Raw genomic sequence first — 12,609 nt, 5'->3', positions numbered from 1 at the left:
CTTTCTGGTTTAATCCTCATATCTGAAGTGATTATTTCTTTATTTTTAATACTTTCCTGAACTTTTTACTTCATTTTTGACATTTTCCGTCTGTTATAATGTTCCTAATTTCTTGTAGATTATTTTGATATACAATGGCACAGTTTTGAACCATTTTGTGGGCATGTTTTCTGTCATAATTTTATTTTTTGTCATAGAGTTTTTTGATTATTCAATTAGTTAATCCAGGAACAATGTGAGTCACAAAGTAATTTGTCAGAATTAATGGATAGAAATGTTTAGTTCTCCCAATAGTTAATTACCAAGTATAAATTGATACAAAAGTATATGTATATGTCTTCTACTACTTGGTACTTCCAGGATGCTTTGTGTTCTTAGTAGTGATTTTCTACTATAAACTTTTAGATAAAATGTGTGAGTTGCAAACACCTTTAATAAGATCTTTGGCCAATTGATGTACTAATCAAAGTCTTAAGAAATTAGGCAAGATTTTTTTAAGATCTTTATAATTTTTTTAAAATTTTAAATACTTACCTATTTCTCAGTAATAAATATAACAATTATTCAATGTAGCAGTTATAGTGTCATCTTATTGATGACTAAAAATGTTTAGCCTCTAAAGAGGAGATAATGCCAAATTTATTTGATGATGCTCACTTTCATATATTTTATCTGTTTTCAGAAGCAATATGATGTTATAATTGATAGTTTTGCTGTAAAATATGTGTTCACATATAATAAAGTTATGACAAACATATTGTTTAATTATAACGTCTACTATTTGTAACATATCTTAAATAAGTCCATAAAACTTATTGGAGTAATATACTTTAGATGCATCTGTAGTTTAAGGGAAGAGGTATAGTGGGATATAAAGTTTTACAGATATTTTGCATTCATCTAGGACATTGCTCTTCACGTTTAGAAGACACAAAAAAGAATATTACCTCAAGTATTGTATTAAAAATTAGGGAAGGTCAATTCAAATTGGAGTTGACATTTTCTTCACTGCTTATGTCTATAAACTGGTAGCATTTATTTATATTTGAATATCTACACTGATGTTCATTTTCAGAATATTTATAGCTAATCCAAAAAATATCAATCCTTTGATTTCTACTATGAATAATAACTGACCTATGCTAAATACAAGAAATAAATAAAATAAGCCAATGTTTACCCAGTAAATATTAAGCATTTACAATAAAGTCTGTATAAATATACAAAACCACAGGCGCTGTGGAATTGATCTTTCTCTGCCTTTAAAACATTATTTCCTCTTGTTTGATGTGGCCAAGTGATGTTTCTAGAGAAAAGCTCAGATGATTTATAAACTATATCTCAAACATGATTTTTAATATAGGGAGGACTATGTAGTGGTATGCTGGCTAATTTTTGACATTAAATCAGTCATCGCATTTATGTGACATGTATCTCCACATACATGACAACATGAAACAAACTCACTACATTAATTGAGGCACTAAGCTTTAGTGAGCAAGTATAAGCATGGTACAAGTATAATTATTTTTAACTCAGGAATTATGCCTGGCACATCACAGGCTTAGAAATTAATTTTAACTCTAGAAATCTACATTATTATCATTATCATTATTATTATCAGCATTATTATCACCTTGAAGAAACTCATTGTTTTAAAAAACTATTGTTATCAGATGCTTATTATTTCCATTACATCTATAAAAATTATGAGCACCTAAAAGTAATAATTAATAAAACTCAATCATTCAACAAATATTTGAGTGCCTATAATAAAGTAAATTTCATTTCTTTTGCTTAGTTATCTATTAAAATGTGGTGTTTGAGTAATAGTCCCATATAGCATGGAATTGAAACCTCCAATATGTTTTCTTAAACTTTAATCTATAACTCCTGACATTATAATGTAAAAATAAAATTCACTTTTACATTTACATTTTAAAAACCCATATACACCTCTTTACTTCAAAACTTTGGAAATATTTCTTTTTTTTTTATTATTTTGTCTGTTCATTTTCTGTTTTTTTATTTTATTTTTTTGTTTTTTTAAATTTACATCCAAATTATATGGATATAGTGCAACAATGATTTCAGGAGTAGATGGAAATATTTCTATGATGTTTGTGAATGCACAGTGAAAAATAAGGATCAAAGTTTAAAAAATAACTAATAGATAGGAACTATCTATTACATGTAAATTTGAAAGTATTGTTTCTCATTTGTCATGTTATTTGAGCATTTGACTTCTTCTATTTCTTAGTTTATTTCTTATTTTGAAAATGATGATATAGATGACTACTCAGCATAGGACATGTGACTATTAAGTGTGGAGGAGAGAGGAAGCAGTTTATGGAATATGACAAAGTATGACCCTAGTTTTGATAAACATCTACATTTATCTTATTTTTATAGGCATTAACATTCTAGAATCTCCTGTATTTCTTAATTTTCTTAATCCACTGAGAAGTAGAGTCCATTTCCATCTTTGAAAGCCAAAAGGGACAGTTTCCTCTTCCTGTGCAGTGGCAGCTAGAACACGAGCACGTTCAAGTTTTCCTTCACAAACTTTAAATGTCAAGGGACTGACACACAAAAAACCCTGTACAATATGAAAGTACAATTTTGCAAGCCTGGTAGTGGAAATTGTATGAAGTCCGGTGGCATGGTATCAGCAGTGCCTTCTTAAGCAGACTCTTGAGGCACGTCTTTAGTTGTGTTTCTATTACTGACGCTTTTCATAGTTGTACCCTCCTGTCAAAATCTATCTAATATATTCCTTTCCTTTTCAATTTTTCTTTTAATTTTTTATACTGTTGCTAGCAACCAAGAAAACAGAACAGAAAATGGATTGTAGGTATCAGTCCCTCAAGAAAATATAAGAATTCTGGGACTGTTTAGCTGACTGCATTAGGGCTGATGATGGGAAAATCTCATGAGCGCTTCAGGAAGGAATCCTCAATTTATTTAGCACCAAACCTAAATGTCTTGCTCATTATAGTCTGTGGACACCCATTGGAGGCAAAGCCTCAGGGTGTAGTCCAGATAGTCATTAAGTACTGACTACGAAGGTTAACATAAATTCAGTGACTGCACATTTAGGTACCTGCTTTAAAAAGCACTGGGTCGGGGGCGCCTGGGTGGCTCAGTCAGTTGAGCGACCAACTTCAACTCAGGTCATGATCTCACAGTGTGTGAGTTTGAGCCCCGCATCAGGCTCTGTGCTGACAGCTCACAGCCTGGAGCCTGCTTCAGATTCTGTGTCTCCCTCTCTCTCTGCCCCATCCCCGCTCATGCTCTCTCTCTGTCTTAAAAATAAATAAAACATTAAAATTCTTTTAAATGCATCGTGTCCCATAAAGAAAGTGAATGGCATACCCATATTTCTCAATTCTCAGCTGAAAAAATACGCTAGCCCCCTCTTATCCATGGGGGAGAAGTTTAAGGTCCCCAGTGGATGCCTAAATCTGCAGATAGTACCAAACTCAATACATACTGTTTTTCCCTATATATGATAAATTTATAAATTAGGCACAGCAAGAGATTAATGCTAATGATAGAATTATAATAATGTACTATAATAATAAAAGTTGTGTGAATGTGATCTCTCTCTCAAAATATCTCACTGCACTCACCCTTCTTGTGATGGTATAATAAAATACCTGTGCATTGGGATGAAGTGAGGTAAATGACACAGGCACTGTGATGCAGCAGTAGGCTATAGCTGACCTTCTGATGTAGTGTCAGAAGCAAGGATCATTTGCTTCGGCACCATGGTTGACCACAGGATACTAATATCATAGAAAGCAAAACTGCAGGCAAGAGAGAATCACTGTAGACTGAAAACCAGTGTCTCCTATCTCTTATAGCCTCAGGCTGAAGTAACCAAAACTACAATAATTCTATGACTGATGATTTCCAATGTCAGTTCAACCCACAGGATTCCAACTATAGTAAATTAGAGTATTGATCTAGAGAGAGTTACACCCAGAAATTGGAATGGGAATACCCCAAACATCGAAAGCTACTGATCCTCCTTGCCTGGCCAGGAAATTTTTATAACTTGCCCTATAGGATTGTTCATTCCCAGAGTGAAGATGTTATCATTCTTTTTCCTAAAGGAGTTAACTTGCAATAAAAAGCCAATTATCCACATGCTTCCCACCCAGCCACCACTCATTGTCCTCTCTATATACGGTGAAATTCCATCACGAATTGAAGGACCAATTGCAGAATAGAACATTTTATTCCTGGAAAACAACTGCAGAATTTTCCTTATAAATGAGTAATTAGAAAATCAGTAAATCATAGCTATGGATATTATTTTACCAAGAGGAAGGGGAGCAAACTTTTAGATCAGTCTAAAATTAAAAATATGGATAAATTTGTCAGAGTGTCTATATTTATCATGCTAACCTGGACCTCTGGGTGATAGTAGTTAGTGCTGTTGCCTGGCTTAGAAAAACGTGGATCCAAACTTCGCCCTCACCAAATGCCATTGCAATGCCAGAAATATTACAGAGTAAAGAATCCAAAACATTAAATAAACTATTAGAACTATTATAAGTGTTTTTTTTATCATGAAACTTACCTAATTACTCCTTCAAAAAATTCTCCTTTGCATAAAGATAATCAGGTGACCAGAAGTATTGAGAAATACACAGGTGAGTTGCGTCAGTTTCATGACATGTGCTGTTCTGTAGACTAGTATGTGCTGTTTTGTAGACTGGTATGCCAATGAAAAGCTATGGCTGAAACAAGACCCCTGATTTCAGCATGACTGGGTAGATCTTGGATTGGTAAAGAAAAGAAACTACATTGAAACACCAGAAACAAAGTAGACATGTTATCATGCTAGAAGACAGCGTCTACTAAGGTATGAATATTGCAGGGATATATAGGGCACTATTCACGTCTTCTTCAGAATCAAAATAAATACACAATCAATTAGAATCCCCAATAGTAGATACTTTAGTAGATAGTATACTAGGTGGTCTGTGTAACAGTCATTCATTATATGTTCTATGTTAGTAAAACCTAATTTTGTTCAGGTACACAACACTCATGAAACTTGATTCCTATTTCCATACATTCTGATATCTAAGTAAATTGTGACTATCTTATCTGTATAGCTAATCATTGATTTAGGCCTGGGGAACTGTGATAAAACTATGAAACATGAAGTGAATACTTCTAAGGGCTCCCTAGAAATAAGTCTGCTTTTAAAAAGAAACACAGAAAGAGATAGCACTCTTTTATCACTGGGCTATAATGTGTCTGGATGATGCCTGGAATTTTAATAGCCATACTGGGATGACTAGACAATTAGCCTATGGACCAAGCTGGCATGCTGAAAATAGCAGAGCACAAAAAATATGAAGACTCTTCAGTCGTTTTTTTTTTTTTTTTGGGGGGGGGTGAATTAACCAATTGTGAAGACTCCTATCTCTCTCCTTCTTATAGGATTAGAAAAAGTTACGTCTTATTTATTTACTTTTTAATTTTTAATGGTTATTTTTGGGAGAGACAGAGCACAAGCAAGGGAGGGGCAGAGAGAGAGAGAGAGACACAGAATCTGAAGCAGGCTTCAGGATCCGAGCTGTCAGCACAGAGCCTGGGTCAGGGCTCGAATCCCGAACCATGAGATCATGACCTGAGCCGAAGTCAAATGCTTAACGGACTGAGCCATGCAGTTGTCCCAAACCTTACTATTTTAGATAGTTTAATTGATATTGCTTTTTACTTTTGAAAACAAAAATAATTCCAGCTCTGGGGAACAAAGGCATGTTTTACTGGAATGAGGATGATTAAGGGATCCATGGTTCCTCACACAATCCCTGACAAACACAGAACCTCTCCAACAAAGAGGAGGCAAAGACATGCTATATAGCAACACAGGTATGTAATGTAAAGCATCCTTTTAGGTTTCTACTAAAGGACCTGCAGGGATTTATCATAGTCCGTGCTTTGAGGAAAGAGAAAGCCCAGAGCCAACTACCCTGCGTTATTAGACAGCTGCTCTGATTGGCACAACATTAATTGTTTAGAACCCAAAAGAGCACAAGTTCACCAATCAGTGTGGAGGCTTGTAGGTTGGAGTAATAAATGGGATTTTGCCCCAAATTTGCCTCCTTGAACCCAGTGAAATCCCTAAACCGTCCTGTGTTTATTCTATCAGTTGTCACATACGCATTTGGAAGCAAGCAGCAAAAACTTTCACTACTCCTTTTGTTTAGGAAGTAAGTACTATCTTGGCAGAAAGAACTAACTAAAAGACTCTGAGGCTAGTATTTCTCCCCATCCAAACAATCAATAAAAATCAGTATTATTTCTCTGGGTGAAGTATCCAATTCATACAGACATCTAAGACTATAAACACACAGGATGGTAATTACTACTGCATCCTCATTCAATTTTCCGGTTTGGTCAGTGAAGAAGTGCGTATGTCATGACAAAGGACACAAGATTAGCACATGTTTAACTGATTGGTAACTCTAATTACAGTTAGAGTTTCACATATGGTTTCCTTCCTTGAGCTAAAACAGTAGCTTATGGCTTATAGTATATAGACATTAATCTAATAAACACTTTGTTTTCTCCAGCCCCCCCCCCCAAAAAATAGGATATGTTTTTACCTCGAAGTAAGAGAATGCCACTTTACTACCTTCCTTTATTGTCATACTAGCCTCTCATTGCTGTCACAATATAATAGACAGGGTCCTTAGTTATATAATCATTTGACAGAATATAGGCTATTCTATTACTTGATGACATCATATTATTAGGACCAAGTTACCAAGGATTAGAAGGTATTCTAGATATCAGTTTAACACACACATTAGTACGAAATACTTCTGCATACAATTTCAGTGAAGTTTCTGGGAATCCATTGATATTGGCCAAGGTAGGGTAATACTTTCCTAAGAAGACAACAGTTGTATCCCCCGACATTAGCCAAGAGGCAAAATACTTGAGCGTGTTTATATTTCAGAAGCCATAAACAGCATGTTTAAGTGACAGGGCTCTAACCCATTAATCAGTTATCTGAAATGAATGCCACTTTTGAATAAAACGCAGAGCAAAAGAAGACGCTCTAATTTCTGATGGTGACAGTGTAAGGATCTCTGCTACTGAGCAGATGCAATAGTATGCACAGTGTCTGTGACACATTGGGATAGAACACGCAGAAAGGAGCAAGCCCAGGGGCATGTGGGTGGCTCAGCCAGTTAGGAGTCTGACTCTTGGTTTCAGTTCAGGTCATGATCTCATGGTTCATGGGGTCAGGCCCCACATCAGGCTCCTTCTCCTTGCTGATGGCATGGAGACTGTTTGGGATTCTCTCTTTCCCTCTCTCTCTTTCAAAATAAATAAATTAAAAAAAAAAAAAGGAGCAAGCCCAAGAATAAGAATCACACTGGAGACCATTGAGGTTTTGGAACAAATCTATGCCTTCTTCAGCAACTAAATCTCCTTTGATAAATAGCTCTTGGCCTGTACTGGAATTTGATGAAGTCCAACTATCAAAGCATAAGACAGCAGATGACACTGTAACCTTACTGAACTAGGTATTTTCTACTTTGATCAAAAATTCGGAGTGACCAGGAGAGGACTCCATTATCATACAGAAGTGGAATCAACTGAACCAACTGTATAAGCAAACTGTGCACATTCTCAGTGCCACCATCTTAACACACTACAATGCCTTCTTCAATACTCAACTCTGATGTCATGGAAAGTAGTCAGTTAACAAGAAGGGAAATGTTAGCATCAGTTTTACAAAAAAAAAAAATTGCAGGAGGCTAATCTTAGTATGAGGAAATTTTATCAGTGTATCTCATTGTCCAAATCTTTCTGGAAAGGGTGTTGGCCTGAATTAAAAATTCTATAGTAATTCATTGACAATTGGTGTGGACAGATGTCTGGGGAAATGTGGAAAGCAAGACTCCAGGTTTAGTAACAAGACAGTTTGGGGAAGAAGGAATGTGGAAGGACCTCCCAGAGTAGCCCCGAGAACATAAGGACATCTAGATTATATCTGAATGCAAATTTTTAAGAGTCATTTGGACACTAACAGAAGGGAGAAAACTATTAATAATCAGGTTGACAAGATGAACTTTGTGTGGGTCAGTCACCTTCATTCTTTAGCCTGTGTTGGGCCTATTGTATGGGGTTGTAGACCATGTGGCCATGGAAGCAGACATAGAGGCTATGCAGATCCTCAACAACATGAACTTTTTCTCACCAATGCTCACATGACTACCGCTGATGAATGCCAAACTGGCTAACTATACGTACCAACATGAAGATCATATTCCAGGGTGATAAAGTAATTACCCAACAGCAGTGATCTGAATCTTCTTGCTACTTGATGAAAAGGAAAGGGAGCAGTTTGGGGGGTGATTTAACCTATTAAAGGGAAATATTCTTGGTCCTCTTCAAGAGAAGAGACTACTATGGACAAAACACAGATGACACTATAGGCTGTCTTTTTACACAGCATAGACTGTTTGGGTTAACATCCTGGTTCTAATACTTATTAGCTGTGTGAATTTGGGCAAGTCATGTAACCTTTGGTAAATCTAATTTCTTCAACTATAAAATAAGAGGAGAAATCTATATTCCAGGACTGTTATGAAAATTAAGTGACTTAATATATATATGACACAAGACAGTAACTGATACCATAGTGAGTACCATATAAGAAATGGTTAAATAGAATAGAAAAATGTATTATGTAGAGGTAGAAAAACTAATGGAAGACTGATAATTGTGAAACTTATTTCAGAATTAAGTATTTGGGCCATATAAATGGCTAAAAAGCATAAAATGTGTGGTCTTAGCTGCAGATGAAACATGAATATCTAGAGGGTGAAGAATTAATAAGCACCAATTATATCATCATAACCAGTTGCTGAAATGAGGTCTATAATAACTCTATCCATGTTCTTTTCCCTATATTATGTGCACAAAATTAAATCCTCACTTGTTTTTACTTTCTTCCATGTTTATCTCATTTTTGTATATTACATGTGTGGGTGAGGGTTAACTTTTCAATGTAGTTCACAATTTATAATGAGATTGATCAACACATGACAAAATAAACAACACCACTCAGCAATACTATACTTGATACCAAATGAGTGGATGAAAGTCTGAGCTATGTCTTTCTGGGGGAAATGGTTTAATGAGAGATAGTTAAAATATCTAAACTCAGGAGCAGTGTTTAGAACAGTGGATGTAGCTGATGCATGACCAAAGTGCTACAATATTGTGGACACTAGTGAATATCCATCTTCTGAGATTCCCTTTTCCTTTTAGGATAATCTCCCTATTGTGTGAGTCCTGGAGAGAAGTAGGTTCAGTGTTCCATAGGTTTCCAAGGCAAAGGGACAATACATCTGAGGACACAGTCTTACCTCACAGGTTTAGGCCCTCAATCTCCAACTCAAATTTTTGAATTTTGATGAAGTAAAGCAAAGATCCAGTTTCACTGGAAAATCAGTCAAGCCAGATATGAAAATGTGAAAGGTCCTGCAGTGTCTGTGACACAAGGAGAGGGACTGTGATGTCAGTGCAGCATCCTAACCAGACTGCTGGGGCTTTGGTGGTGGTCTCTGTTCCCCATCATTATTGCCATTTTTCTGAACCCTAGATCTCCAATTCATTCAGTAGGACTCATTATTTTGCAAGCAATCAAGAAACCTATTATGTGTTTAGACATATGCTGATATGTAGTTGTAAACATGCACATATAACAATACAAGGAGAGTATTTGTATAATATTTCTAGAAAATTGTGAAAATCTACATATCCAATTAGTAATAGTGGATAACTCAGGGTGATATAATTTTGTGGTTGACGCTTGCAGTACATACTTTAATATATTTTGTGCCCCCCTTATAAAGCTTAAAAAATAGATCTTGTTTTTTTTTTTTTTTCTAATCATAATTTTATCATCCAATCTATAAGCTTAATTTTCTCAAAGGATATAAAACAACAAAGAAGTAGGTATGTAAAGGATTCACCTGATAATGTTGTGCCTATTTCTGCATTGTAAGTTAACTCACTTCATTGGAGTGGAGAGCCAAAAAGATAAGAGTAGGAGATTATGAGTATTAGGAAAAAATATTGTGAATTGGAAAGAGGGATGAGGGGATATATGTAACCAATAAAAATTGGTTTTTTGAAGGGCTCCTGGGTGGCTCAGTCGGTTAAGCTTCCGACTTTGGCTCAGGTCATGATCTCGCCGTCTGTGAGTTCGAGCCCCGCGTCGGGCTCTGTGCTGACAGCTCAGAGCCTGGAGCCTGTTTCAGATTTTGTGTCTCCCTCTCTCTCTGACCCTCCCCCATTCATGCTCTGTCTCTCTCTGTCTCAAAAATAAACATTCAAAAAATATTAGTTTAAAAAATTGTTTTTTTGTTTGTTTTTTAAGTTACATTTCTTTGGGCTTGGTTTTGTGAGAAATAAAAGGAGATAAGGTGAAATTCAGCAGGTCCTGGCACCTGCACTGTTCTTGGATAGAGAAGAACAATAAGCTATTAAGCTTTTTTTTTTTAATGTTTATTTATTTTAGAGACAGAGAGACACAGCACAGGCAGGGGAGGGGCAGAGAGAGCCCGAGACAGAATCCAAAGCAGGCTGCAGGCTCTGAGCTGTCAGCACAGAGCCCGACACAGGGCTTGAACCCAAGAACCATTAGATCATGACCTGAGCTGAAGACGGACACTTAACCAACTGAGCCACCCAGGCGCCCCTGACAATAAGCTATTAGTAACAGTGAATGAAGGACCATGGAGCTCAATCCAAATGCCACGCTTTGCAGGAAGTTTTTACAGAATGTATCTTAGTACACCAGAAAGTACTCCTATTTTTGTTTTTCTTGTTACATTTCAGCTATGTGTACTTCAAAATATTCCCTAATGTTTAGTAGCAAAACATCCCAATTATTTGGGACCTCAGGAATCATACTCAGAAGTAGGTAGGAGTGGTAGTGGTGGAGTTAACAACCATGATTACAATGCAGTGTGTGTGTGTGTGTGTGTGTGTGTGTGTGTGTGTGTGTTTTCAAATGTTCTAAGAAGAGTTGAAACACGGTAGACTTATCACATATCCTGGGGTTTAATTATTAGTTATTCTCCTACTAGCTACAAAACTTGTGCTAGTGAACCTTATCTCTACATCTTCAATTCCTGATGTTAAAATGAGCAAAAATGAGTACATAACTTAATTAAAATAAACAGTGAATGAGATAATTTATGAAAAGTATATATCCTAGTTCTTGACACAAACTAAGTGCTCAGTCAATTTTACATAATATTGTCTTTATGTAATGCTGCTGTTATTAGAATATAGGTTATATCATAGATTCAGTGATGGAATGGCCTTCAGAATGCATTTGTTCCATGCTCCCAAATGTATAAATTGTAGGCACCAAGGGCAGACTGCCCTAAAATGTGCCACTTTGGCATATGGATTACTTAAAAAAAAGTTACTTAAGGGGCACCTGCGTGGATCAGTCAGTTGAGCATCCGACTCGATTTCAGCTCAGGTCTTGACCTCACATTTGGTGGGATCAAGCCCCGCAATGGGCTCTGTGCTGATAGTTCTGATAGCTTAGAGCCTGCTTGAGATTCTCCATCTCTCCCTCTCTCCCTGCCCTCCCCTGCTCATGCTCAAGCACTCACACAATCTCTCAAAAATAAACATTTTTTTGATGTTTATTTTTGAGAGAGAGAGAGAGAGAGAGAGAGACAGATTGCCAGCAGGAGAGAGGCAGAGAGAGAGGGATATATAGAATCTGAAGCATGCTCCGGGATCTGAGCTGTCAGCTCCGAGCCCAATGTGGGGCTCGAACCCCTAAACTGTGAGATCATGACCTGAACTTAAGTCAGACACTTAACTGACTGAGCCACCCATTCACCCCTCAAAATAAACATTTACAAAAAAGAATTACCTGGGTGGTTCAGTCAATTAAGAGTCCAATTTTGGCTCAGGTCATGACCTCACAGTTTGTGAGTTTGGGGTCCATGTCTGGCTCTCTGCTGTCAGCACAGAGTCCGCTTCAGATCCTGTCTCTTCTCTCTGCCCCTCCCCAGCTCACAACTTCTCTTTCAAAACTAAACTTAAAAAAAATAAAATAAGGGGTGCCTGGGTGGCTCAGTCGGTTAGGCGGCCGACTTCAGCTCAGGTCATAATCTCGCGGTTGGTGAGTTCGAGCCCCGCGTCGGGCTCTGTGCTGACCGCTCAGAGCCTGGAGCCTGTTTCAGATTCTGTGTCTCCCTCTCTCTCTGACCCTCCCCCATTCATGCTCTCTCTCTCTCTCTGTCTCAAAAATAAATAAACGTTAAAAAAATAAAATAAAATTTAAATTTAAAAATTTTAAAGTTACTTAAGAGATGTTGTCCCATCTAAGAAGGATACTCAGAGCCTTCTCTGTGAAAGCAGGAAACAAATTCCCCATGGGAAAGCATCTTCCCTGTACCAGGAGGTACAAACATCCTTATCACCAGAAATGGAGAATTTGGAGCCCAGGTGGCTCTATAAACAATCCTTGTTACTTTTTACTAATTAACTACCCCAGCCCAAATTCTATTTTGAATTCCTTACTATTTG

At 36.8% G+C, this 12,609-nt stretch overlaps 1 protein-coding gene across 42 annotated transcripts in view; it reads right to left on the bottom strand.

Moving 5' to 3' along the window:
- Window positions 1–12,609, bottom strand: part of PTPRD (protein tyrosine phosphatase receptor type D) — a 2,170,985-nt gene that overhangs the window by 1,402,736 nt on the left and 755,640 nt on the right. The gene's annotated exons all lie outside the window — the stretch shown is intronic.

The sequence above is a fragment of the Acinonyx jubatus genome, chromosome D4 (genome assembly GCF_027475565.1).
Source record: "Acinonyx jubatus isolate Ajub_Pintada_27869175 chromosome D4, VMU_Ajub_asm_v1.0, whole genome shotgun sequence".
NCBI lineage: Eukaryota > Metazoa > Chordata > Mammalia > Carnivora > Felidae > Acinonyx > Acinonyx jubatus.
This window is presented reverse-complemented; position numbering and strand designations above follow the sequence as displayed.